Source organism: Hypomesus transpacificus, unplaced genomic scaffold (genome assembly GCF_021917145.1).
Source record: "Hypomesus transpacificus isolate Combined female unplaced genomic scaffold, fHypTra1 scaffold_327, whole genome shotgun sequence".
In the NCBI taxonomy this organism is placed as follows: domain Eukaryota; kingdom Metazoa; phylum Chordata; class Actinopteri; order Osmeriformes; family Osmeridae; genus Hypomesus; species Hypomesus transpacificus.
Window position 1 is genome coordinate 66,127 of NW_025813854.1, and position 27,323 is coordinate 93,449.

General features: G+C 45.1%; 1 long non-coding RNA gene across 1 annotated transcript; it reads left to right on the forward strand.

Annotated features, from left to right (window-relative positions):
* The first annotated feature begins 21 nt into the window (after positions 1–21).
* On the forward strand, positions 22–8,113 carry LOC124464233. The gene is made up of 3 exons (XR_006955712.1): positions 22–102; positions 226–294; positions 7,333–8,113. It is a non-coding gene; the product is annotated as an uncharacterized LOC124464233 (long non-coding RNA).
* The last annotated feature ends 19,210 nt before the right edge of the window (positions 8,114–27,323 follow it).

The following is a 27,323-nucleotide window of genomic DNA, read 5'->3' on the forward strand; positions in this document are numbered from 1 at the left end:
ATGTGTATTTATAGGCCTATGCCGTTTCCGCTCGACTTAGTAAATTGTTTTGAATTGTTTGGCGCGTGTTGCCCGTGGTTGTCTGTAGCTGGAGGAACACTGGTAGGTTTCATTTATCTGTATCAGGGGGATTACTATACAGATCACCTGTATCAGTTTGTTAGCTGTGGTGTAACGCTTGCAAAAGCGCTTGGTTAACGCAAACATTTAAATCTGTCACTGCAGCGACATAGGAAGACCTGACTGCAGACTGCGTGTCGTGTTTGTGCTGGCGCATTGGCCGTCCTGTAAATCGTAAGCATAGTTTCTACCAACTGTTTTAACCATGTAAAGTTGTCATTGTGAATATTATGTGCAAGTATTCATGTCTTGTGTTTTATCCAGGAAATAGGGTGACCACTCTTTTTCCTTACTTTAATTTGTTTCGTAATTGTTGGCTGTGAGACAGGGGCGTGTTCAGGGAGTGGCCTAGGGTGGCACAGGCCACCCCTGAAATCTGATTGGCCACCCCAATATATGATTGGCTATATGCCCAGTCAGAGGCAGGCCACCCCTGGTGCCACCCCTATCAAAAATGTCTGGACACGCCCCTGCTGTGAGAGACACCAACACATTTCTTTTGGGTCGTTGTTAACTGCCATCTGGGTGCTACCAACCTTTGGATGTATTAGGCCTAGTGTACGTTCAAGTCCAAGTCTTTTAGTTGTCAGGTGCACAGAACAATGCAAGGTTAGACTGGGCACTGAAATTCTTAAGACAAGACAACGCAAGCACCTGGCATAACATAACATATAAGTACACGGAACAAATTTACATCCAGCTGAGCTTAGATAAGTGAAACTTCCTAAATATACAGATAGCAATAAATAAACGACTATACTAACCCTAACACTAAAACTTCCTAAATTACAGATAACAATAAATAGTACGCTATACTAACCCTAATGCACAAAAAACCTGTTTCAACCCTATAACCTATTCTAACCTAAGTGGAGTGTAACCTTTGTGATTGCCTCTGACATTTTGCTGTGTGCTCAGATCCCCAAACACATTTGTGGGGAGTGTGTCCAAGTTTGTTTTATCACGTTGTTCTGGATTAGGTGTTAGCCAACTTGCATTTAGTGATTTGCAGTGTTATAATCCAGATCGTGTTGATTGTTATTTGGGATTGTTTGGTCAGACTGTGGGGTTACTGGTTACTCATAGCCTGTATAACGCGGTGGGGAACTACTTTGATGGCAGTGTCTGTATTATTGTTTTGTAACCTCATTCATCAGTGACCAGATATTTATTAAATAAAACGTACTGCATGTTGCTACATCTCTGCCTCTGTAGTCATTCATTTGATTAGTCTGCGTTCCGTGGACTTCATAATAAGTGGCAGTTAAGGTTTTTCACATTTAGATTAGTTATCTATATTATTTACAAACGAAAAAAGTTTTTAGTTATGATATTTGCTTATATGCCTGAATGTGAAGCCAAAATATACAACTAAACAAATTCCTGTGTAGAAAATGTCCTCAGGCTATATTAATGATTAAGTGTTAATTCATCTTTAGTTATTACGTATCGCTACCCATTGGCTTAGTATGAAATATATGTTTGGACCAACCCTCCTTTTGGTTTGAAATGGGTTAGTTGTCCCGAGAATGATTCCAGGATGGAGCGTAACATCCGGTCTCAACACACACCACTTTCCTATGACATCAGCACTGGTCCATGTAAAGTGTGCATGTGCCTGCATGTGTGGGGCAAATCACATTGTTGTTACTGATGGCCTGTTAAAGCTGACTTGCTGTGTTTTGTAACACACATAATCCAGTACTTTCTGGGTGGGACTCAAACAGCTAATCTTTTCTTATCAGCAAGATTAGTCACTGGGTGAATCGCCATTGTTATATCTGAGGGCATCTTTTCTGTTGCCTTGTCCACAGTCACTTTCCACCAAACAAGCCACACATTGGTTTTAGTTGTATCCTTCAGAACCTCAAATAGTTAGGACGTATCTGGTCTGCCAAGGCCCATCTGGGGCCCCTTTGCCATGGATTCCTTGAAATAAATTCCAAGTTCCAGCCTTGAAACCCCAATCATAAAGCTTTGTTCTGAAGAGAAAAGGTTTCTTCTTAGCTTGTGCTGAGTACAAGGTCCATCGATTACCAAAATGACTATTTTGGCCTGATAGTTGTTTTCAACATAGTCTAAGACTGGAGAAAAATACTCCCATGTTACAGCAGGCCTTTTTCTTTTGAAGGTAAAGCTGAGCTGGATTGGAGGCTTCGACAATGTATTCATATAGTGCATGGTATAATGTATGTTGATCACCTCTTTATTTGCAGTGCCAAGATTGACAAGCAAGTTGACTGTAGTGTCAAATGTCTGGCACTGCCTGTCATTTGGTATATGGTGAACTCCAACATGTACATGTAGGCCCAGGGTGTAAAAACAACAGGTCGGGGGGGTCGATACACGCCCTGGAGAAGAAGTTGACCCTTTCGATTGTCATTGTATAATTCGCACTATGGTTAGGCCTAAATCCTGACCATTCAGCAGGTAACTGAGGGTGAATCGCTTTAGAGCCATGCGCTGTGCAGTCAGAAGTAAACAAATGAAGCATAGACAGTGTTAGTTTCCTTAGCTCATGGCCAGTGAGGGTGTGAGGGCAGCGATAAACCTGATCTGCACATCTGCAGGTGGTTTCTGAGCAATTTAAAATGGAACAGAACACACGTCTTCCACCCTTTGGAATGAAACAGAGCAGCAACACAATAGGAAGTGGAAGGTCCTAATTATTGCCCCTATCATTTGCATAATTACAATGTTTTTCGAAAGCAAGGGCAGTATAGAAATTGTAAATTGTGGTGGACTTGCACTGGCAGTCAGTGGAAGTCAGGTTTAAAAAGGGGGGGGGGGGGGGGGGGGGGGGGGGAAGGGGGGGGGCTTCATGGTTTAGGCACGCAGGCAGGCACACTGGCTGGGCTTTCAATAGGATTTTTAAAAGCCAACTGTGTGGAGAAATTAGAGTTTTGCCCCAAAATCATATGGAATTACAGCCCTGGCTGCATGTGTGGAGCCCAGACACACAAAGCCCAGAGGAAGCAGCTATTTCTGTTGGTTTTATTAAACCAACCAAGCAATTTAATTCTTTTGTTCAGGGGAGTTCTACTTCATTGATTAACAAAAGCAGGGATATAATTTTTTCAGCCCTTTTGAAAAGCCTGAAATGTCAAGCCTTTTAAAGCAGATTATTCTGCCTCTGTGCGATGAATGCAGCCAGAGTAACCTTTTGTCTACAATTAAATATTCCAGCATAAATATAAAAGAAAATCAGAGATGGGGAAGATTGACTCAGGAGAGATTGGAGAGGTAGATCCTCTAGTCTGATAGTGCAAACAGCTTGCTTCTAATTAGATATGCCACACAGTCTCAGAGCATTTCCTTTGAGCCGCAGAGAGAGGAAGCTAGCTGCCTGAGAATGAACGAGAGAAATCTATCACCTCATCTGTCTGTCCACAGTCTTCCTCTGGGCATCTAAAAGGTATTTCCGTTTTTTTGTTTTCGTAATTATTTGTTTCCCTTTTTTTTCTTGGAGGGAAGTAAATCTAAAGGCAATACCTTGAGGAATACGCATGAATAGAGAGGCACAATAAAAGTTCTCAAGTTGTTTATGATTCAGACAGATGATTAGGCATAACAAAAAGGCACTTCAGGGATAGTGGGGTATTTCTTTGACACTGGAGGAATACCGGGAGCGCATGATACGTTTCGGGTGCAGGAGGGGGCATAGACTGTGGCATTCATTCCCTGCTAGACTTCATTAAGTTGTGTTTTTCAGATTTAGTTATGGACTTTATTATACATTTTTGAAAATGTCAAGTTAAGACAGACAGCCTTATTTAATTGAGACGGTTTCAAGCCTCTTCTGGGTCTGTTTGTGAGTGTTGTGAGGATAACTGATGTCGTTGATTTAAGTGATGTAAGTGACCTCTAATGGACCAATGTGATCTCATGTGGATGCTCACTTGAGAGATCACCTGAATGAATTCACAAGCCTTTGTAATACTTTGAATTATTTAAAGTAATTATATTTGGATGTTTACATTTTCCTCAAGTAGAGGCTACAGTATATTTTTGGTTGATAAGTAAGATATGTTGTTTCTGCGGAATTATTTCTATAAGTTTACTTTAGTTCCGTAATAGGTTTTGTTAAATACATTTTCTTCATGTCATTCAACTTGGAAACATTTGGAGGTTGTGTTCTGAGAACAAGCTTATTAGGGCCACTACTATTATGGCATGATTAAGTTTAATATTTTGTTAAAGTTGTAAACAATACAAAATGATGTAAGAATGAACATATTTACTGTTTAGTTTTACTACAGCCGTCCACTTCAAAAAGATGCTGTTAGATTATTTTATCATTTATACTAATTATATACGTTTACTGAGATTGTGTGATAATGTGATAAATGTGTTAAATAATCGGTCTGCATGTAAACAAATTCATTTTCAGATAGTTGCTTCAAAAAGTTTATTTGCTATAGCAAATAATTTGTGTCGAAAATGGAACAGAATATTTGAACAGAAAATAAAATAAAAATGAGCAGTGAAAGATTGACACTTCAGTTTCTTTTTCTAATTAGATGTACTACGTGCAGAACGCCATTTATTTTCCCTATACAACCAAAAGGTCACCTCTACACATCAACATCATGTCGATGTGTTTGAAACATGCACTGATGTGTTACCGCCCTCTCACCCTCTCACCTTCACCCCCAACCTCAACTCAACTGTTCCCCATCACCCCTTCTCCACCTCCACAACACCCCTATCACCCTCACCTCTACACTCCAGCCACACTCTCCTTATTACCTGACCTTATTTCAATACTCCCCCCCCCCCCCCCCCCCCCCCCCCCCCCACTGCATCCTATTGTTATATCCTGTTGTGGGTTAAGTAGTTAGATAAGCAGTTAAGTAGTTACACATAGACATACTAGATAGGAGGGTAGCTGGGCATCTCTGTGTGGTAGAAGATAATGGGCCGTGCACTGACTAGGTGGATGTGATTATGGAGTTTGTAGGACACCTCCTTTCCCCCCACCACCTGACAGCACTGGGGGACTGGAGTCTATCCCTCTCCCAGAACAGACACCATACCTACTATAAATCTGGCTTTATGCTGAATTGGTGTTTCCAAAAGAGAGGACTGCCAGGCTAGCGAAAAAAGGAAACAAGAATTATTCAATCAAATGCAGGCCATTCCACGTCCAGATTTGACTTGTGCTGCATAATGCTGCCTGTCTAATCCTTTTATCAAACCCTCAGATGAAGTCGTTGGAAAAGGAGAGAAATATATTTGAGGTCATTCTATCAGTAGTTTATTTTATATTTTCCCCCAAAGTCCCCACTCTATTTTTCTTTATCTCCATAGACAATAATTACTTCTGGTGACACACATATTGCTGAGTCATGTTCCCAGAGTGAGTGGTAAGAATCTTTGCAATAATCAGCAATAACGGTAGCAGGATTAAAAAAAAATCTCACCCCTTAACGTTCATGGAAATGTGTATAGAGGGCTTCATATCGTATGTACAAAGTTCGATTTAAGTGACAATTTATTTAAGCCATTTATATATTGCCATGAGATCTACTTGAAATGTCCTTCCATTTTCAACTGTTTGATTATGCAGGGCCACACTATGCTGGTTGATGCTGTTTTGGGATGTTAAACCTATCTCATTTGTCCATGTAATCTTTGGTTACCTATGGTCACAGCGGTTTTTTTTCGAAGTAATTTTCAGGGTAAATGTTTTTATGTTGTGCAAGGCCCTAGCAAACAGGAAAACTCCTTATTATGGGGCACCTAAGTGTTGGGCATGTAGGATGACTCACTGACTTCTAAAAACTATTTTGAACTGTTAATGATACATTATTAAGTATAGCATGAGTTACAATCAGCCTGTGATTGGAGGTTCCAGGGTATTCCATAAATTCCATGAAACATGGAATTTATGAACACAAAGCCCAAGGGAAGGGAATGTAACAGAATTGGTTAGGGGCCACACTGTCCTCAAGGTTTAAGCCAGTCCTTATGGTTTGATACCCAATCTGTCAGACAAGTACATCCAGTGTTCAGCAGAGCTGACACTGGATTAGTCTGACCCTGTAGCTGTCAAAAGCTACCTTGTAGCTGTCTGGAAACCAGTGACATCAGAGCTGAATTTGTTCACTCTTCTACTTCTCTTCTTTTGTCTGTCTCTCTGTCTCTCTGTCTCTCTCTCTCTCTCTCTCTCTCTCTCTCTCTCTCTCTCTCTCTCTCTCTCTCTCTCACTTTCTGTGTGTGTGCTTGATACAGCCCTATAATTATCCGCTGATGAAAAACAAGTACAGGCTGAACTGCCCATTGTGGCCATAGAAATAGGATTACAGCCCATGTCTAGCTCTCTGATAAAAGAATGCGTCTCTCTTTGTGTTGTGAAATGTTTTTAGTCGAGTTTCAACTGTTTGGTATTGTGTGTGCAGGCCAGTCGTGTGTGCATGTCTTTGTTAAACCTCTTTCCAGCAGTCTCAGTGATGGAGAATTGATCAGGCTTGTATTCTGGGCTCAATACCCCCCTCCACCTTCCTCCCTTCATCCTCCTCCATTGTCTAGGTGAATAGCACACACTGAAGGCCACGGGCAGGTTGCTATTAATATGACAGCCTACTCCATATCCATAGTTTCTAATGAAACGCCTAATCTGCCTTATTTTGATCCAGCCAGGAGATTGTGTGTGTGTATGTTGGTGTGAAAAAGAGTGGGAGAAAAAGAGAGAGAGAGAAAGAGAGAGAGAGAGGGGAGAGAGAAAAGGCTTTTCTTTGAGTTCCTCCTGTCAGTTGTATAAGAAACCGCAAACCAATAATTTTGTCAAGTTCTTTTTTTAGCCAACTGAAACGCTGTGGATCGCTACAGTTTATAAAGCCTCACAGATAAAGCCATTCACCATGTTGAATGAGGACGCCATCTGTTTTTTTTATAACCTCCTTTTTTCTCTTCCTTTTTCAAGCCTTGTAATCAAATTTGAGCAAAATCAAATGGGGGGGGGGGGGGGGTTCAATGAAAGTACCTTTTGTTGGTCTGAAACGAGCAAGTAATTTACAAAATGCCCTTCCTTTGTGCGGGAGGCTAAAGGAAAAAAGAAATCAGTAGCTTTTAAAGCTAGGCCTTGCTGCGACTGAGAAGATAATGAAAGGCGTCTTGTGTTGTGGGCTAGAAAGCATTTCAAAGGCAGGGCCCGACTCAGGGTTACACGGCTGAAAACCCTGCGTGTGTTTGTTTTGTGTGGCGTACCAGGGCTGCCGTCCACCCCCTGCCACCCTCCGGGTGGGGTGAGAGGGAGAAGACGAAGGAGTTGGAGGTATGGAGCGAGATCGCCTGGCAGCGCCGTTACCTGTTCTCCCCAGACAGCCCCAGAGCCGGAGAGGCTTGGAGGAGGAGAAGGGGGGGGTGGAACCGGAGAACAGAGGAGATTCCTGGAGAGAGGACCTGGCTTCTGCTGCTTTAGTGGAGCCGAAGAAAAACTGGAACTCCCGAAGGATGGACAGATGGAGTTTTCCCCCCTGGGAGTTGAAGACGAAAGGAGTATAGCCTTTCCCTGGGACGACGATGCAGTGAGTGGTCCTCTCTCTGTTTCCCTCTGTCCGCCAGTTTTGCTCGCCCGTCCTCAGGACATGCCTACTTCCTGCCCTCGTACGTCCAGTGAGAGGCAGCTGACGGAGTACACTGGCCTCTTTCCTTTAGTACAGTTGCAATGAGAGCAACAGCAGGGAAATAGAATACAATACGCTGTCTGGGATTGATAACTGATGCTGTGTGTGTGTGGGCTGAACAGAAGAGTTGTAATATCATGTGTTTGCTGTCGTGTTGACCAGGGCTGAAGTGAGTGGATAAGAGGACAGAAAGATACTATCCGTCACTGCGCCCCTGTTTAGGCTGCCATGCAAGGAACACTTTCTGGCACTTAGTGATAGCAGCAGTCCTAAAAGGCTTTTTGAATCATATTTTCGAAAGTGCCCTCTTTTTAAAGTACAGTAGTACTCACAGTAATTAGCAATCTAGCAAGATATATGTGGAAGTGGTCAAAAAGAATACTCGAAGATGAAGACGTCAGTGATGATTTATAGTGTTCATAATCAGACTATTATGTCATCATATATAAGTCATTTATACTTTTTCTATTACGTCTGGTTTGGTTTGTTTCATGGTGACTATGCAGGTGTCTAATGATTCGGAATTTCCCCAGCTTGTTTCCACCACATTGAAGATGTCTGTATTGCTGATGTGTTTTGCAGTTGATTGCAAATATCCTCCCTTAAAACAGTTTAATGTTTTAGAAAGTTGGAGTACTCGGTCAGAAGGACCTTTGAGTTTTATCTCCAAAGTTCTTGAAGTTTTCTCTCCCCCTGTGTGTATTTTCAGTTAACAATAGACATGCAGACTATATTGAAATGAGTTGATTTCTCGCTTGGCATATTGAAATGTCAAAATTTGCACTGGAACAAATATCTTGGTAAAATTCAATAGAATTGAATATTTAATCAGTCAACTTTTCTTCCACCCAATAACAAGCAAGGAGATACCCTTCCTTTGGGAGCAGAATCACTCAGCCGCTACGCATTAGGTGTGTATGTGTCTGCTTTACTGTGATTGTGTGGGTGTGTGTGTGTGTGATTGCATGTGTGTGAGTGAGACTGGGAGCAGTCAAGTGTAGGCTTTAACAGGGATGCCATGACACAAAATAGAGTACTGTGTCTGTCAACCCGACACACAGAGCACTGTTAACACGGGGGTCAGATGGCTGAGCGGTTAGGGAATCGGGCTACCAATCAGAAGGTTGCCGGTTCAATTCCCAGCAGTGCCATATGATGTTGTGTCCCTGGGCAAGGCACTTCACCCTACTTGCCTCGGGGGAGTGTCCCTGTACTTACTGTAAGTCACTCTGGATAAGAGCATACGAGCGTCTGCTAAATGACTAAACGTAAATGTAAACACTCACACTCAGCGACTTACCCAGGAAGTGTTTCCCACACTTTTGATGGTGTTTCATCTCCATTTTTCTATGAAACGTGTGTTCTGTGTGAGGTATCAGGGAAGGAACAGTTTTGAAGCTTATTGATCAAGCCCTCCAACGTGTTTCCACAACTTTCCTCACAATAGTGCTAGATGAATACTGTGCATTTTCTCTCAGGGTATTTCATTGTACAGTATTTCATTAGGCTAAGGTGAAAGTAAAGGTTAAGCCAATCAGTATGCTTCAGTGCCGGGCCCTAAGGGGTCGTCCAATAAGAGTTTAATGGCATAGTAAAGTGGTGGGTGGGAACAACTCTGAGCTAAAATGGAGAGGCGGGTCTGACCACCAATTAGAAGCCATTAAGCAGAGCACCTGTCAGTGAGGACCGCCAGCAACCCTCTCCCGCTCTTGCAGCAATCGACCCCTTCATTATGGCTTCCAGCAGTGGACCTAGCTATTAGCAGCGCTACGTCTGTGGTTAGCCTTAACCCCCTCCCCCTGAAGGGCCTGGTCACTGGAATCCAGGGTGGTTACCATTAACCAGATGTAAACGGTGACTGAATGGATTCTGCCCTCTAAAATGAACTGGCTTTATATTCGGCTAGATTAAATTGTGAGCTTTTGTGGAAAATAAACAACAACGAAAAAATAAGTTATTTGATTTGACAGATATGTATACCATTTATTATGCAACAATGGTAATAATCAGTTGTAGGCTTCAGTTTCTTGTTGTTTAAGTATAGATTGTTTTTAAATTTGCATTCATGCATAGTGGTGTAATTTTAGTTTGCCATCTGGATTATCTGGATTTTTATGCAAAATTTAAGTATATTATACCAGGCTGACCGAGAGAAATGACTTCTTTCAAAGTGTGTGTTTGTGTGCGCGCGTGTGTGTATTTGTCCCTTTGTGCAAGAAAGGTCTCAAGTGTAAGGTGTAGTCCTTCATTTAAATATCCCATAAAGGCTTTAATTCTCCTGTAGCCTTAGAGATTAACCTAGGGCCACATTGTCTTAGAGCCGCCTCGAAGAAACTCCCTCCTAAGCCTCGTCCACAGTCCACCTGATATGGGGAAATTAAAACCGGTTTATAGTCAAGCCCCAACGAAGGAGACCAAGCCCTGACTTCGAGGCAGACAGCCCATCTATCACCTGGGGGAAGCTGCAATTAAAGAGAGTAAAGACAGCTCTCTGGCCCTCCTTGTCTTAATCCTAGGATGTAAGTGAGAGGAGATGAGGAGCTTTGAGGGGCAGTATTAGTAGATGTCCAGGAGACCCTGGAGGACTTACGCCTGCTATCTAGATGTCCCAGCAGACTGGGGCTCGAGGGCCCGATACACAGCCTGGCTCCTTGGGGCCCCACTAACTGACCCCCCCCTACCCCCCCCCCCCCCCCCACACACACACACACACGCACTGGTACACACCCCGAGAGTATTTCTGTAAGGTTAGACGCAGTCCTAATCGTAGTTACATTTACATATATTCATTTAGCGAGACGCTTTCATCCAAAGACACTTCCAAGAGAGAGCTTTACAAAAGTGTCACTGATCATAACAACGAGATGGCTATTGTGTGTGTGTGTGTGTACCCGTTTGTTTCTGCAGGCGAGTGTGTGTGTGTGTGTTATTACGAATAGGCAGGTGTCTTCCTACCTGGTGACCTGTGTCTCTGAATGATTGAATGGAAACGCCATCCTGTAGAGCCCCCGGTGGATAGGAGGGCCATTATCATGGCTTCCATCTTTCTGAATCCCAACAAGCTATTATCTTCAATGGCCCCTTTTCATTTCTTCATAGCTGGGGTGTTTTGATGTGACACATCAGCGAGTGCATTTCTACACTTTGTGTATGTTTGTAAGTGTGTGTGTGTGTGTGTGTGTCAAGCTTTTTCCCCTGTAATGCTCTGGGCCCTATGCATGTTACCTTAAACACATCTTAAGTTGTTGACAGATCAGAGTGAAGGTGTGTGTGTGGGTGTTAATGTGTGTGTGTTTTCTCTTCACACACAAACACACACACACACACAAACATTAAGACTGACGGCCATCATAAGGGTGGGGAGAGGGGGGGGGGTGGTATTCAACAGTACTGAGCTGCAGGGAGAGCTGGGGAGAGAGAGAACAGGGGAAGGGATCCCTCACAGGGTGTAATTGGGCCACTCTGGGCTCTTACCCTCCCTCCCTCCCTCCCTCCCTCTTTTGCTGTGCACCATTAAGAGGTGCCACACAGAGAAAGCCGACAGGCTGACCAGGGACTGACGCCCCATCCCCAGTGTCTGACAGATCAGACCCTCGGCAGTAGCAGTCCATTTAAGCACCGGCTCGATCCATAAACGATAGTCCTGATTATGAGAGCCCCCACTCACAGCCTGCCCTGTAATTGTCGCTCATAAATCTTGGTCGTCCGTGACAGGAGCACAATGCACGCTGAAGGCTGGTTGGAGGCCGTGTCTAAATATCAGACCAGTGTGACAGACAGAATGATGCTCCTCACAGACATGACAGGACAGGGCTTTTTACAGGGCCTCCAATGATGTGAAGTTACTTAAGGTTGAAATATATATATATATATATGTATATTTTTTTTTTTGCAAATCCTCATTTTTACATTCAATGATAAATGAACCAAGACAGGGTTGAGTGATTCCACTTGAAAAAAGAAAAAAAAACTTTCTTGCTGAGAAATGTTTTGGTTGATAATTAATCGTAGTGGCTTGTCACGTGGTGTTCTGAAATTAACATCGACATCATTTCAGAATACAAAGCGAAATTGGTTCCAACATATGGTTCCAACCTATAGTGCGTTCTGTATTCACACAATGGTAGTTGGTGTGTTGGTGTGTGTGTGGGGGGCGGGGGGGATTTAAAATGAGCTTAAAAGAATGAAGAGAACGGTGTTGTTATTGCACCAGTGTATTTATTGTTGATTGCCGTGTCCCTGACCCTTTCAAGCCCTCTCCACTGCTATAACACACTTCACTCTCTTCCTCTGTGCCCCCCCCCCCTCTCTCTCTCTCTCTCTCTCTCTCTCTCTCTCTCTCTCTGTCTCTCTCACTCTCTCTGTCTCTCTCTCTCTCACACACACAGACACACACACATACACACTACATACCAGCCTCTATTAGTATGTGATGGAGATTTCAATTGAATGCAGGAATGGGGAGGCAGAAGGGACAGATGGATAGGGGGGGACAGAGTGACAGATCCACTCGACAGTGGAGAGCCCCGCGAACAGACTGGAAAGATGGAGAGATGAAGGGATATGGAGGTTGAACTTCTGAAGGACAGACCAATGATGAAATGTGTCTATAGGCCCAACATGATCCTATAACCTTACACCCTGAACCCTGAAATATATCGCTTTCACCTTGCAGATAAACAGCCAATCATCCTGCTTGACCAAATAATTATATGTGTATTTTAAGAGGCTATAGGTGTCTGAGCTGTACTGTAGGATACAGACATTAGAGCAGAACCCAGCAAAAACACTATTTGATATAAAATACTCTGTATCTGAAGTGCTGCACTATTGACAATCCCAACTACTTACTATTGTTACTAAATACAGTAGCACACATCCTTGATTTGGTGGAGAGGCGCCGTGTGTTCGCTGTGATGCAGCGCCGGGGGGATGAGGGTGTCGGGTTGTCTGTTGACCGCAGCGTTGAAGTACCCTGAGCAGCCTCGCTCGCAGCTCTCCGTGCCTCGCGCTGAGCAGGGAAGGTCAGGGCCGCTCGGCGCAGCGGGGACGCGTCACGCCGCTGCCGGAGGAGGAGAATAGCAGCCCCGCGTGTCACACGCCAGTTTACCTCCAGGGACGGCTGCACCTGCTGCTCCCGTTCCCCCCCCCTGCCAGCCCCATACCCACCTTTCCTCTCCATCTTCTGGTCTGTGAAGAATATAAAGGGAATATACATTCCTTCTTGTAGTCATGTCTGCTCATGCGTTTCATACTGTACATTCTTGGTGCATGATGAACCCCCCACCTCCCGTGCCTTGGGAGAATATTTATAGATTGAGGTTGTGGTTCACGGACACTGAAAAAAAAAAAGTATTCCTGTTTTGTCTCCACATGTCCATTTATTAACGTTTTACAAAATGATCACATCATGGGTTAATTTCAGTTCTGGTGTCTGGTGTGTGTATGAGAGAACAGCAGTGAGACTGATTGAACTGGGGAAGCAGCAAAAATAGACAGAATTCTACACGCTACCTTTTTTAGCCTAGCTTGTGTTGCTGTGTGGTAAACTGGGCTTGTTACTCTGTAGGGAACTGCGTCTCAAAAGAGAGATGATTGTTACTACGTGTTACTATGTGTTACTATGTATGTGTGTTTCACGCGTGTGGTCCTGTGTCAGTGGTGGATGGCGTGTGCGTGGGCAACCATTTGTGTTTGTGTGTGTATGACTGTTTTTACAGTGTATGACTGTGTGTAAATAAAACTGCATGATTTATGTGTGTGTGTAGGGCTATGTGTGTGTGTGTCACTGTGTGTATATGACTGTTTGTGTGTGTGTGTGTGTGTTTGTATGTAAATTATTGTCACAGCAGTGCCCCCTGCAGTAGCATTTAAGCAGAAGAAGATATCTCGTCTAAAACAAAGCTGCTGAACAGATGCACCACACAAAGATCTCTACAGCTATTCTTGAGCTAAAAATCTCATTGTTGAGTTGTGATTTTGTCACGTTCAGGTTTGGCTCGAATGTTATTAACAAGACAACTGCGAGCAGCGTCTCAGAGTGTGCTTTTACCCGGTTTGAAAACAAATAAATGCATATATGTAAATACATATCTATATAAAACACAAACCAAAACCCACCGGAAGTTTGCTGATAATTTAACTTTTCTATTGACGTAGCCAAATATATATATATATATTTGTTTTACAGTAAAATAGTTTTCCTCTGCAGTTTGGGTATGCAATCTTAGCTTGTTGAAATAACATATTTTGTGTCATCAGTGTAGTCTCCTAGTTTTATCCAGACAAAAAGGCTGTTGCAATGTGTCACTGTGTGAAAGGTGTGAAAAAAGATATTATAAATATATATTTGCAATTACATATGGTTTTATCATATATTTTTTCAACAGCAATTGGGTAAATCTTGTTATGTTTTATTATAATATAATATGTGAAATGCAGCTTTTTTCAAGTGTTAGGGAAAGGCTTTTATATGAGGGTCTCGTGTTTCTTTCTTAATAAAATGAGCAATTACTCCAATAGATGGCATCCAAACCCTAGTCTACAGAACACACCCTCAGCACACTCTGTGAAGCCTCCAGGCGCAACATACACACACACACACACACACACACACTTAGACACATACACACGTCCTCTTCACCGGGAAATAAACAGGAAAAGGAATGATGTTCTAAACTTCCGAACTGTTTCCTCGCATATCCAGGTTATTGTTTCATGGTATTAGATGCAGAAATGTGCTATTTGATGGCATATGAGTGACAGCGTTAACCCTTGTAGATATTAGGATGTGTCTAAATATGAATACAGTGGATTATCTTTCCAACATCTGAATGATGGGGTTTTTACGAGGCTAATTGCAGTTTATATTTGACATGACTTAAATGTGTGATTTGGAAACTTTGGCAAATATTTCATTTCCAGAGCATCATTCTCTGACTACTCACATCACGACAACATAATGCACATGACACATTAGACATGTATGAAGACTGCATGATACATGACATGAATGGAACCAAAGAAACACACATCACCATAGATCACATCTCTGTCATTTCTAACATGATATGGCTTTTAATGGCTTAACATCGGTTTAGACCGAGGGTGTAAAACACAACCTCATATATTAATAGTCAGATGGATCCTTCGAAGAGTAGATCTGGTTATTTTTTTAAAATCCAAAACGGGTTCGTGTTGCACACTGGTGAAGGGGCTTCACATTGTTTTGTTTTTTTCTTCTGTTGTACCTAACGATTGTAGACTCACCATGCAAATAGGTGCTTATCAGAATACTGAATAACCCTCATTTTCTCTGGTAGTAATTTCCATCTCTTAGCTGTGTGTCAGACTGGTGCCTCCAGTCTTCTCTCTCTGTTTCTCTCTGAGTACGAACCCCCACAGCTGAGCGGCTCTGTAGGATGTTCGTGAAGAGTCCTACCGATTGTTTCGCATAAATGTTTTCTTTTGACAAAAAGGAATTAAATTGCAGTTTTCATTCAAAATGTTCAAACTGTTCATAGCAGTTAGTAAATAATGGGTACATCTGTGGAGTTTTTTTTAATGGCTGGAAGACTGCTGTGATCAGGCTTTAGATTGAGTTTTATTTCACACACATGCACACACAGTCTGTAAATCATATACATTTTGGCAGAAGTACTGTAATATTTATTAATGACTGATGCTTCCTTATGTACTATATATTTTTTTTTTACAATTTATATCTGTAAAATTAATTTATGCCTTAAATTTATTTAAATTTTTAATTTTGTCTTGAACAAATATATAGTCATATTATATTGCAAGTAGTTTGTGTGAAAGTCCATTACGTTAATGCCTATCATGAAGTTATTCCATTTCCATCTTTGGAGAGGGCTATCACTGATAAATATAATCTTCAGAAGCTGTCACTCCACTCCTCAATGTCCTACTCTTTATTCACAATTAAGTTTTAAACCTAATTTGTAAACCTGAAACACAAAAGGCTTACTATAATATCCCCTCCAAGGAGGGCAATTGTAAAGATGATTTGATTGAATAAAAGGAGCATGAAAAATACCTGCTGCTGTCTGGGCTGCGTCGCCAAGCTTTTTAAGTTCAAGGATGTATTGATGGAAGCCTATCATTTTAGACAATTAATGTGTGGCTGGAGGAAGAGGGTTGATTCTAGACAAACCTGCCTGTTCCCTGTCTCTCAATTCACCCACTCTCTCGTTCTCACTCGTTCGTTCTCTCAAAAAAGAGAAAAATCAGCTTTTAATAATATCTCATGCGTATCCTCCATGATCATCTTCCTGATTGGAGAAGAAAAGGGAAGCGTGAGGTCAGATTGCTGGTTGAGGACGAGGAGCTTCTTACTAGCGAGACTGTCATCCTTGTTCAACAACACAGCCAGACACTTCGGTCTGTAAAAAAGTTAGTGTGCATGTTTGACAAGTAGAAATTAGCAACTTTCTGTGTGCTGTAGATAATGTGTATAATTAAATTAGTGGTATTATATTATATCACATATTTGATAAGATGTGTTGGATTTAAGAACATTTAGAATTTCCTTTTACTGTTTTTTTTTTTTTTACTTGTTTCAAAAATTATTTAACAAGCCAGAGCATTTCTGACGATAATCTTGTTAATAATAAAGTCTTCAGCTATGTCTCATAATACAGCAGAATGTATTAAACTGCAAAAAAAACAAAAAACACAAATACTTTTCAGCATTTTATTCTTAACACACAGTGAGTTCCAATCATTTTAGACCAGTAGGTTTAACAGTATAGAGACAGACCTATACCAGCCATAGAGACCATGTCTTACCAGTCCCTCTGCCTCAGAGCTGGGTAGCTGGGTATATAGCTGTGCCCGTGTGTCTAGAAGTGTCCCCCTGTCCCACGCTCTGACTGCCAGCAGCTGCAGTCACCGGCCTCCTCTCGTCTGCAGCCTTCAGCCTTCTTCCCAGCGCTCAGCTCTTACCTCCCCGCTCACCCTGCTCCCTCTTCCCAGTGCTCAGCTCTTACCTCCCCGCTCACCCTGCTCCCTCTTCCCAGTGCTCAGCTCTTACCTCCCCGCTCCCCCTGCTCCCTCTTCCCAGTGCTCAGCTCTTACCTCCCCGCTCCCCCTGCTCCCTCTTCCCAGTGCTCAGCTTCTACCTCCCCGCTCCCCCTGCTCCCTCTTCCCAGTGCTCAGCTCTTACCTCCCCGCTCCCCCTGCTCCCTCTTCCCAGTGCTCAGCTCTTACCTCCCCGCTCCCCCTGCTCCCTGGCTTTCCTTCCTCCCTGTCCCCTCTCTCCTCTGGACACTATTGTTATCCTCCATCGCCTCTCCTCCACACACCGGCAGACGACACGGATTGTTCTTTTCTTCCCATTCTGTTGGTTCTCTTGATCGAGGGCGTGCGTGGGGCCGTGTGTTCTCCTCGCCGTTTTAATTTTGTAGGTGCAATTAGGAATGTTGATGCTTCACTCAGGGTCTGCTGTGTGTAATAATCTGCTCTGGGTTCTTACATTTCTCTCTTTTTGCCTTTTTCTAGTCGCTTTCCAGTCATTTTTCTTTCTTTAAAAGGAAAAGGCATTGTCCACATTAATTTACACAAAAAGTTTGATCGCTCTACCATACCCTTTTTTCAATTTTATATTGCATTTTTCACATTTGTGTTTGTTTCTTGTTGTTAATGTCACAATGAAATCAAATTTGATATGCATGTTGTTTTAAATATACACTTATTTTCTAAATACAACACTAACGATTCGAGGTATTTCAATTCAATCTGATGGCATTTTTCCTTCCCTTACAGCTGTGACATTTTGTTGTGGCTTTGTTTACAGACATTAACCATGGTGACCTCCACCTTCCTTTCCCTTCCTTCCGGGCCCTTCTGTACCATGTAACCGTTTCAGCCTCAAGTTCTAACTGTCAGAAATCAAAGCACTTTTTTTCTCCCTGGCTGGCGAGCCAGGTTAAGATAAGGTCAGGCAGTGGCAGGCTTGCAGTGATTAACCCCTGTTTGCTGCATATTCCCCTGACAGCCCAGCTCTCCAGGAGAGGGCCAATTTCCCCCTCATCATTAATAGGATCAGGGGGGCTGGGGGGAAGCAGCGAGACTCTCCCTACCGAAGTTACAGTGAGCGTGTGTGTGTCTTTCCCCCCCTCTCTCCACGTCCGCGTCTCTCTCCGTGTGTGCCGGTGGCGGGAGTTTAGACGAGAGCCGCGTCGCCTCTCTTGTTTTGTTCCCATCGGGGATTTTTACTTAATGAGGAGGGGGGGGATATCTGTTTCCTCAAATCAATCGTCCGTCTTAACTGAACATCCTAGGCCATCTGCTCGGGGGCTTACGCTGCAATCCCAATATTTGTTGAAGCTGATCCAGGGGCCCCTCCAGCGACCCTACCCCCCCCGCCCTCCCCCCGCGCCGCCTATCCCCCCCCCCCCCCCCCCCCCCCCCCCCCCCCCCCCCCCATGCCTGGCGATGGGAAAGTCTCCCAGGGCACCTCCGGCACTCTGGCTGGCTGGCTGGGGCCCTGCACTTGGCCCTGCTCCCTCCATCCCTCCCTCTTCTCATCCCTCCCTTCATCTCTCTCCTCACTGCTCCTCTTTGATTTATCACTAAATCTGTAAATCTGGCACATGGGAAGGACTCTTGAAAGAGAGGTGTGTGTGTGTGTGTGCACTCGTGTGTGTGTGTGTGTGTGTGTGTGTGTGTGTGTGTGTAAAGAAAATTGCAAAGGCAAGCAAAATGCCGGGCTAATCACCTTAGCTGTGCTTGTCGTGTTGAGAACCTGTAATGAGACAGCTGGAGGCTGGTATCTCGCATCTTTTATCGATACCACGACACTGCTCTCTTCAATGTCTCTGTCAGTTTACCTGCCTCTCCCGCAGGTCTCTATTCCCAGAGCCACCCTGCCAGGCCCCCAGGGATAACCCGGTAATTACATCCAACCATCACCGGGCAATCCTGTAAGTATAAGTCTCGCCGCCTGTTTTCTACCTCATCAGCCCAGCATTCTGTTCTTCCTCCTCTATTTCATGGAGAGACGGAGACTTGAAAACAACCTGACGCTTGCGATTTCAGGCCTGGCTGTCAGAAGGCTCTCCTCACATCAACCACTGCTGCATGGAATCAGCTTAGAGGGCCTCAGTCTCAGCAGAGCTGAGTAGAGCTGAGTAGAACAGAGCAGAGCAGAGCTGAGTAGAGCTGAGTAGAACAGAGCAGAGCAGAGCTGAGTAGAGCAGAGTACATCTGAGTAGAGCAGAGCACATCTGAGTAGAGCAGAGCACAGCACAGCAGAGTAGGGTAGAGCACAGCACAGTAGAGCACAGCACAGTAGAGCACAGCACAGCACAGTAGAGCACAGCACAGCAGAGTAGGGTAGAGCACAGCACAGCAGAGTAGGGTAGAGCAGAGCAGTCTCCATTTGTCCATGAAACCCAAGTTATTCCTCTCCTCTCCTTGAGCCCACATTGACCCCTGGCGTAGATGTGGGCCGGTCAGACTGTTTCTCTGTCACAGCAGCTAGGTGGGGAAGGCTTCCTTCCCTCTCTTCCCCTCCTCTCTGCTGCCGCCTGTTATCGCCCTGCCAGGACAATGGTGTTTCCACTGGAGCTGAAACCTCAGGGGAAGCAAAAGAACTGTGAATATATGTGTGTGTGCATGCTTCTGGGAGTGTGTGCGTGGAGCCCCTATACGTATGTTATTTCGCAGAAGGACGTGCAGACACTGAAGGTGCTTCTATAGCGCTGGTGGACCCTCCAGCCTATAAACATTATTGAAAGCAGCACTCCCCCCCCCCCCCCTTTGCCCCCCCCACACACACACCAGCACCCCCCAGGAGAAGGCAGACGCAGGAGCAAACATACTCTTCAGAGAGAGAGAGAGAGAGAGAGAGAGAGAGAGAGATGGGGCTAACAGGGTTAATTGTCATGTAAAAACCCGCTACAGTTAACCGCAAAGGTCTGCTCAACGCCACCCCCAGCCTCCCCCAACTTCCCTCACCCAATCCCTCCCTCCTCTCTCCTCAGAGATCCCCTCCTCAGGGATCCCCCCCCCCCACCCCTCCCCCCCCCCCCCCCCTCCCTCCCACCCCCCCAGGCCCAGATGGCTGTCTCCCCCTGGGTTGAGACCCTGGTAGGGCTGTCAGCGGCAGGGGGTACAAGGTGCATCTCCTCAGCCTAATTAATTTACTATTATAGCACCTGTTTTAGCACAGATAGGGCCAGCGAGGGGGGCTCTCCCCAGACGCGGCGCGGCGCGGCGGGGGAGGGGGAGGGGGAGGGGGGGTGCGTGGGGGAGAGGGGCCGCGGCAGTAAATGGGTTTTGAGCTGATTATATTAAGCTGATGCTTTGATCATCAGAAGGTGTTAAAATGGAAATATGTTTTTTTTCTCTCTCTCTTTCTCTCTTTCTCTCTCTGTCTCTCTCTCTCTCTCTCTCTCCACTGGCTGAGGGCCCTAGTGTGTGTGTGTGTGTGTGTGTGTGTGTGTGTGTGTGTGTGTGTGTGTGTGTGTGTGTGTGTGTGTGTGAGGGAGAGAGAGAGAAAGAGGCAACCTGGGGATTGGGCTGATTACTTTTGTTGATACACACACACACACACACACACACACACAACAGCAGTTGTAATTGTATAGCCTCCTTCTTACCAGTTATTAGTAACCAACCTTGCTTTCAACATGGAACATTGCACAATTTATCAGAAGACTTACAGTATACATTTGAGGTTAAATAATGTATTTTATTATCGAAGGTTTGTTATCCCACAACACCACCATAGTCTCAATCACCTTTATAAAGTCTGTGCTCAAGTCTCAAAATGGAAATACTGTTATAACTGAACATCTATTTATATATATATATATATATATATATATATATATATATATATATATATATATATATATATATAAATAGAATTAAGTTAAGTCCTTTGTCGTGTCAATTTTTACAGTGAATTAGAACCCGCTCATGTTCATATGGTGTAACCCCTCCCCCTGCTGTATCTCCTCTCAGTTTCTACGGTAATCCAAGACACAGGGAGAGGAGGAAACAGCCTTCTGACATGGAGCCTGGAGGGGGGGCGGGGCTGGGGGGGGGAGGGGCCTGGGGGGCAGGAGGGGGAGTGGCTGCGGTGGACGGTATGGTGGAAAGGGGTTGAGGGAGTTTGGGGGTGTGTGTTTATGGGCGGGGGGGGGGGGCGGGGGGTGAAATGAAGCATCGATGATGGAATAATAGTGGTAGAAACTGGAGCTGTGTTCCTAACACTGGCAGGCTGTAAATGGATTTCTGGCGATATGCTAATCCAGACTTCTCTCTCACTTCATTCATTTCCACGCCAGTGCCCCTTCAGGATTAACATAATTCATCACCCATGAAACGCCACAAAACAATTTTTGCTTGTAAAAAAAAAGAAATACGCACACACACACACACACACACACACACACACACAGTGACTAGCCTCCCGCTTCGCTGGCTCCTGGTTGTACAGAGAGGAGGAGGTGACGCTGTCTGACCTGGCTGCTTCTCTACGGAGGAGCAGTGGCTCTGGACACGCTATCTGTGTCGTGTCACGACCTCTTCCCCTGCCTGCTGCGTGACAGAGACATATCGGCCGCACGGGACAGACAGTGCAGGTTCTCTTGATGTCATGGTTTGAAATGCGTTCAAAAGTCGCGTGGCGCTTACTTAAACGTCCTTGTTGGCCCGTATGAGGTAGTATGGAGTAGAATTCCCTGTGTGCTGGCTCATTTTTAATGGTTATTCTGGCTTTCATGAGTCTATTGACTGACACCTTTCGTTTCAAGTCGACGCTAACCTCTGTGAGGTGGTCTGTCTTCGATTTCACTCTCTCCTGTATTTGCTCCATGTATGTCCCTGGCAGTTGGCTGGCTGATTACTCTTATTAGTTAAAAATACAAGAATCTACAGGCGAATGCCTATTTGTTTCAACAAAACCTGCTGCATTTATTACGAAAAAATCTGAATAGATCATGTTGACTGAAACATATGAGACGTAATACTCAGGTAAGGTTTAGCCACTACAGAGTGTTGACCTATTACCTTCAGATGACTGATTCTTTTCTCAGTGGACCCGCTGGCTCATTCCTAAAACACACAGCGCATCAGACAGAGGTCAGCCTTCCTCAGAGGCCATTGTGCTTTGTGCCGTTTAGAGGGATATCACTGTTTGCAGTGCTTCTTCTGACCTATATTCAAATCAGACTCCCTGTCTTTGTGTGTGTGTGTGTGTGTACTTTTAACCGAGAGGTGACGCATGTCCTGAGCTTGGCTCTGTGTGTCCTCTCCCTCACACACGTAGGCATCTAGCTGACGTGTTTTCCTTGGCACGCTTTCTAAATTGTATCAGAAGGGAGAATAGTGCTTCCGTGGCTCCCTTCCACTGAAACACAAATATAGAAAAACACCTTCCACTGAAACACACACATCGAAAACACGGGCTCGCGTCACGGAGATGGAAAAGATGGAGACTTGTCTGTATCTTAATATTTATTTTCTCCGTTTCCCCCTTTCTCCTCTGTTTCAAATCAGTGAGCGTGGCGTGGTGTGCGGTGATTATGGGCCGAAGGTTTCCCCCACTTACCTTAGAGCGAACAATAGGCTGCTCCTGAATAGGTGCTGCTCTTTAATGGCCTTGCATGGTGAGATTTGTGAGTGTGTGTGTGTGAGACAGAGAGAGAGAGAGAGAGAGAGAGAGAGAGAGAGAGAGAGAGAGAGAGAGAGGAGGGAGGGAGAGGGGGAGGGAGGGAGAGGGGGAGGGAGGGAGAGGAAAAGAGAGAGGAAAAGAGAGAGGAAAAGAGAGAGGAAAGTGGCTGCGTGGATTCAGCATAGATATCCTACCAGTGGCATCAGTAGCTTTAGGATACAATATCTCTTCCTCACAACCTGATTAACCACGAGGATGATGATGGAGACGAAGAAAAGGCTCATAATGAGTTCTGTGTCCATCTTCTCTGCTCCAGTTTGTCAGTTGTGGCCTGTGTTTATCTGGGATAGCAAGACGGAGATGGTCCTGACATGCGTGTCCAAGCAGACAGGCATCTCTCCTGGCCCTCTTCAGTCAGCATGTGTGTGTCTGTAATTATCTGTGTCTGTCAGAGTGTCTGTTGTTGTGTTATTGTCTGAGAGAGATTAAAGGGCTGGAATCTGGACTGCTGCTTTTCCCTGCCTCCTAATGGGCTTGGAGTAATTGGACGTGTCCAGCGTCATTTCATGTAGGCTGTGTTTTACCACCATATCACCAGCTTGGCAGTGTTTACACACGCTAATAACAAGTTCTGTCTTTCAGGGCCTCCGCGAATTCACAGGCACTTTGGATTTATCGTAATCTGCTTTCCCTTGGTTCACGTTTGTATAGAAAACACAAGATTTCATTTTTCTGTAATTGCCTCTCTTAATTCCACGCACCCCATCAAGCCAAGATTGGAAATATCCAGATTTTGGAAAGTGGGGGGGGGGGCATCTTGGGACTCCCGGCAGTATAGATTTGGTGGAGCTGGAGGTTTAGCGCCGGAACTTGAATGGGGGGAAAAAACTAGTTTGAAAGTGCAGCCGAGTGGCCTGCTCGGTCATGATAAAAAGTAAGAAATTAAACGTCTTAGTTTTAACCCAAGCTTGTGGATGTGGACCATGCCTCTCTGCTGCGGCGTTTGACGGCTCTTAGCTTCCGCGGTAAGCTGCTCCTCATTGTGTGTGGAAGACACTCTTGAGGACTGCGGGGGGGGGGGGGGGGGGAGGGGGGCGGGAGAGGATGGAGGACGGTTAGTGGGTGACACGAAATGAAAAGTTTTATCCTCTTTCGAGTTTGTGTGGCTGTGTGGCCACTCTCTAGCCCAGGGTTGAGGGAGGGGAGGGGAGGGGGGGAGGGGTAGGGGGGAGGGGAGGGGAGGGCTATGTGACTATCTTTGTGGCTGGAAATGTAAATGGATGGACACGACAGCTTGGGTGGAATAGCACATCTCTAAAGGGAGTCTATTTAGACTGGCAAAATGGATTTATCTAAAGTTATTTTCATTGTCTGTGATGTGGCGCTGATGAGGCTGGTCGGGCCAATCAAAACGCCTCGCCTGTCACCGGGATCAATAAACAGCCCGCATGATGGACTGGGAGGGAAACACAGCCTGCTCTTCACAGAGGGTCTAACATCCAACAATCACTCACCATGTCCCCTGAAACACTGACATTCAGATGAATTCAGATGACAATATACGTACAAGTTGGCGCATCGGAACAATATTGTTATTCCTGCCGACGTACCGTTTCCTGGGAGTCTCCTGTGTTTCCACTGTGTAAACTCATCAGTGCCGTGTACCCTTTTAGACTGTTCCTAATTTACAACTCCTCTCACCACCACCCTCCCCAACTGCTCCCTCTCCTCCACCTGTTGAACACTCAGATGTCCAGGAAGTCAACGACAACAACGACGACAATCAGAAAGGAGGACAGGAAACAATCAGGGACTATTTTGATGTGAGGAGGCCATCTGCAGCGTGCATCAAGTCTATTGAAGCGAGGCTTTTGTTTCCCTGACACATTTCAGAGACACTCGTGAAATATGGATATCCTCAATTGTCGTGAGGTTGAAATCCTCCTCACCATCTGAGCTGGGAAGAAGCGGACGCGAGTCGCGTTCAAACTTAGTGACGGATGAAGTGGTTTGTTTCGTAGTGAGTCTCCTTTGAGGGATAATGATGGGTGCTTCCACAGATGGGTTGAGGTTGTGGGAGTCAATGTTTCCTCTATGAAGATAAGAATGGATGAGTGCAGTTGAGTGAAGATATGTTCGGATTGCTACACATCTGTTCGTACGGTAGTGTGATTGCCGTTGTGTCATTACAAGCATTGTCAAAGTCTTTTCAAATTCACTGAGCACCAGCAAAGCTGTTTTTGACAAAACAAATCTCAAATGACACAAAGTAAGGTGTACGCAGAAATTCAACAACAATTCCCCCCAAACAATTCTACCAAACTAATGGCGGAAGTGGTTTGGTGTACAAGAGACCGACTCTTCCATAACGGATACAATTAAGGAGATTTATCATCATGCACACGGCACTACACGGGTCAGATGGCTGAGCGGTTAGGGAATCGGGTTACCAATCAGAAGGTTGCCAGGTCGAATCCCGGCCGTGCCAAATGACGATGTGTCCTTGGGCAAGGCACTTCACCCTACTTGCCTCGGGGGAATGTCCCTGTACTCACTGAAAGTTGCTCTGCTACATGACTAAATGTAAATGTAAAAAAACAAGGTCCTTCTGGACAATGACGTTGTGACATAGCAAGTAACAGCAACATCGTGGCATCTTTCTGACTGACTGTGGTCCGTCACTACCCAGAGGACCAGAGTGACTGACTGTTGGCTGTCCAGGGGATATCCAGGGATCTTTGTTCCCTCACCTCTCCATCCATCCATCCCCGGGGGAAATAGTCTGATCCTGATTGGCTCTTCTCCTGCCCTGCCCACATCTCTGACTTCTTTGTTGTCCTCCTTCTCTATCCCCCCCGTCCATCTACACCCCCTACACCTTGATCTGGCTGCTAATTCATTTCATATCTGCGGAGGCAGCCTGCGTGTGAGTGTGTGTGTGGTTGGGTGTGTGTGCGTCTTTGTGTGTGTGGTTGTGTCGTCCCCGGCAACATCCCTAGATGCTTTAGCGGGTGACACTATCTTCAGAGTTGACCACCTGTAGTAAATTGAAAGCAGTGATGTGGAAGAGATGTCTGGGCTTCATTCACGGGGCTCTCAATGGCCTGCCTGTGGACTGGATGGGCGGAGCCGAGCGGATAGACCTGTGTCGGGGCTTGTGCCCACACTTCCAGAAAGTTTGAGAATGTCCTCTCGACTTCTCCCAATCCCAAAGTGTAAAATCTCTAAAACCCCTCTTTTCTGATGTTTGCGTCTCCATTTTTTGGTAACGCGATAATGAATGCCTCCACCTGCTATTGTGATATGAATCAGGCTCATAGCGGTATATTTAGTTGTCGCTCAAATGGAGTATATCACACATTTTTTCATTGCTACCGACCCCTTCTTTCTGACCACAGCCTTGGTACCGGAGGATGGTCTCTGTGCCCCGTATAGTGCCAGCCAGGGGCTCGTCTCCCAGGGGGGCCCGGGGGGCCTGGGGGGCCTGCCTTGGAGCTCCCTTCCCCTGCATCTGTTGTTAGGAGGCCAGGGGTGTCTCTGTTAGTGCAAATGAACCCAGCTTTCCATGACAGAGAGAAAGCCAGGACAGACAGAGCAAAGCAGCCGTGAGGCGGCACCTCGCAATCTGCCGCCCCCCCGTCATATCCCCTCGCACAGACGCAGCGAGGCGCTCCTGCTATCTATTGCCGTGTGAGCCGCAATTTCTTCTTCTTTTTTTTTTGTGTGTGTTATTTGCTTGGTTTGATAGGGCATGTACCGTGTCTCTGTAACTCAATCGGGGCAGATTTCACCCTTGCTTAATTTCCTTAATTGCAAAAGCGCCTTGTCTGCCAGCGCGATCCCACGGGAGACTGAGTTATCGCAGCCAACACCAGCACCTTAGCTCATTTGCACACTTTTGTCACTCTCTAAATTTGTATTTGTAGTCGACTCTGGTTAGAAGGCGCTCTGCATTCACCTGTAAATAATCTATCATTGACTGGGAGGATGCGTATCCGCCTTCCTCTCAAAGACCTTTGCTGATTTCGTTTTGAATATAGTTCTGGGGATGTGTGCGGCTTATGAAATGCATGAAATCACGTATTCATACATATGTCAATTTAAAGACTAATGTATAATTGACACCTGGTCACATTTTTTCATCAAGACATTTTTCATGAGTGGCTATGCTATGTCGCCATGTGAGAATTGTTTTTATGATGTTACGATTGCCTCACCAAAGTCAGTTTTCCTCCTGAACCTTAAACATCAGTTCTGTTTCAGCGGCAACTGACTCCTTCTGGAGTGCAACTATGAGAAATTGCTGTGTGCGAATCTCCCCAGCACATTTGGAGATCCCTTTGTGAGGGAATGATCTCAAATTGCTTTTGTGAAGGAAGCTCCTTGGTACGGTTTTTCTCTCCCGGCCAGCGTGTGAAAGTGGAACAGTGGTGTTACGGCCTAATGTGTCCCCCCCCCATCTCCACCAGGCAGAGGCCTGGCCTATATTAACCATGTCAGGGGGAGCACAGACAGTTTCTGGGTAGCTCTGTCAGAGAGGGGAAATTCATTGAAGTCAAGGCGGTAAAATGGACTTTGTTCAGGTAGTCACTTTGTCTTCATGCTGATAATATTAATTTAGCTGGAAGATCGCCCCTTTTCCTTTCTTCTGTGTTTTCCTGCTCTCCTTCCTGCATGTGGGATTAGGACGCAGGGTGACTGCAGGAGGAAACTACCACCCAGTCCCCTCCAGAGTCCCTCATTGATTTTATGCTGCAGATAAAAGAAGGTTAGTGGTTAATGGAGTTCATGCCAGTAGAAATCGGCTTCTACCCTACCTGAGTTTTGTTTAGCCGTCTTAGAAGCTCAGCGTTTGGACTGACAAACCCCCTCTCCAATCAAAGCATGATGAGAGCCACGCACCCCTATACCAATAATAATAGTAATAT